The 2021-nt window shown below is 30.0% G+C and overlaps 1 long non-coding RNA gene across 6 annotated transcripts in view; it reads right to left on the minus strand.

Moving 5' to 3' along the window:
* Positions 1-857: 857 nt before the first annotated feature.
* LOC111396021 overlaps positions 858-2021 on the minus strand; it is a 4834-nt gene continuing 3670 nt past the window's right edge. For all 6 annotated transcript variants that reach the window (XR_002702915.1, XR_002702914.1, XR_002702917.1 and 3 more), the window contains 2 exons: positions 1560-1627; positions 858-1159 (listed from right to left, as the gene is read on the minus strand). This is a non-coding gene — a long non-coding RNA (uncharacterized LOC111396021). The remainder of the gene's footprint in view (positions 1160-1559; positions 1628-2021) is intronic.

Consider the following 2021-nt stretch of genomic DNA (forward strand, 5'->3'; position numbering starts at 1 on the left):
TCAACCACTACAACCACAAAGACAAAATTGAAATTTGTAATTTCAATAATAAGAAAAAATTAACAAGAAAAATGTTGCTACAAAAATTAGATTGCATTGGACATATAACAAGTACTAACATTCGATACAGAACCCAAAATGTTTAATATTTTACCACAAAAATATATTCAACCTAGATTGAGTTGTTGAACCATTTACAACAAATTGAGCAGAAGGCATTGAGGAATGAATGTATAATTGATTAGAGTGTTGTCCTTTCCCACAGAGAGTTGGACTTCCATTGTTGCAATTTGGATAAGTAACAAGTGGCATGTGCTTCGACTTTCTTTTTTGTGCCATCTGTATGAACATTAAAAAAATGAACAATGAGACACTACTAGAAAATGCGGTTCCAGAGACGGAATTTTTCGTTGCTGATACCTTAAATTCCGTCACTAAAGACCTTCACAAACGGATTTCATTGGGTGGAAAATCCATCAGTCATATGCCCGCCACTAATTTAATGACAAATTACATCTTTGGTAATTTAGTGACGAAAGAGGCCGTCATCGTTTTACCTACAGCTATTGCCTTCACTAATTAGCGACAAAATTTTACGGATTATGTTCGTTGATGATTACCAATGGATTTCCGCCGCTATTTCCGTCGCTAATTTAAATAAAAATTTTAAAAAAAATTATTTTAATAAGTATTTTCTAAAAAACGTCATACATTTAAAGTTTAACCATGTTGAAATCCAATAAAATGTAAACATTCCTTAATTTTTTAGTTCAATTTTCACAGAATTGACTACGTAAATCAAATGACCAAAAAAACTCGAACGGAAACCAAGATACAAAATCAATATGAAAATCAAATTCACAAATATCAACCCCATAATTTCTTAATTTCAACACCAGCTAATCATTACATTGCAGCTGAAATGAATTTATATTTAAACAAGAAAATACCGTTACTTATGCAATTTAGTGGCTAAAACAAGGGGGGAAACAAACATTTAAAATTTACATTTGACGAAACAAAAAAGAAGAAACTGGAGCTTACGCGGCAAGAAGAGACAGCAAATATACATAATGCCACCAAAGTGTTCGAAGCTTAGCCTCTTCAATCAGATCTTGTACACTCTCCATCGCATTCTTCATTTATTCTTGAACAAAACCTAAATTAGTTCATAATGATTAACAATTCGAACTTCAACGAGCAAAAGAAACTATACACAAAATATCATCAAATTATGTCCCCTCCCGTTTCGTGAAAAATAAATTAAAAAATCCAAAATTTCAGTCAACTTAAGTTTAACCTAACATGGTCGAAGTCCCATTCATCACTGGTGAAATCAAACCGTTCTTTTAAATCTTTGGTTTTTAGTATGTTCGACAAAATCAAAGCTAATATCAAAATTTGTTTAATATTTTAATATTTCATTTGATGCAGATAAAAATATAAAAAGGAAATAAGTAGTTCAAATAAATTTCATTTGGTAGAAGGTATAATTCACTTGTTTTTAAAGAAAATGACTTATATCTAACAGCAAAATGAATAGTATTCCAAAAACTTACATAGAAGCTGTTTTCCTTTGTTTGATTTCCATCATCTAGCACTGTAATCATCCAATTCACAGAAAATTCTGTCACCGATGCACATATTTGCACGGTTAGTCATGCACTAACTTTTATATACATAAGAATTGATAATTTAAAAAGTTAGAAAAATACAGATTTTCTAATCATCTAATTCAGAGAAATGCTAAAACCCAATCTATAAATGCACTCACAATATATTGTACCTAAGTAGACACTGAATTTTACACAAAGATTTTAATGGTTTAAAAGAATTAGAGAAATATAAATTTAGCTAAACTCTTGTTCTTTTCTTTTCCTAAACCTATAGGTGTATTTCGTTAGCAATAGAGAATCAAGCCGTCTGTGCAAGTATCCCTGGCATTCATATAGATACATTTTCTAACATATACAAAATCCATACAGAATTGAAAAAATAAAGAACAAAAAAAAAAAAAAAAA

Source organism: Olea europaea, chromosome 6 (genome assembly GCF_002742605.1).
Source record: "Olea europaea var. sylvestris chromosome 6, O_europaea_v1, whole genome shotgun sequence".
Taxonomy (NCBI): Eukaryota; Viridiplantae; Streptophyta; class Magnoliopsida; order Lamiales; family Oleaceae; genus Olea; species Olea europaea.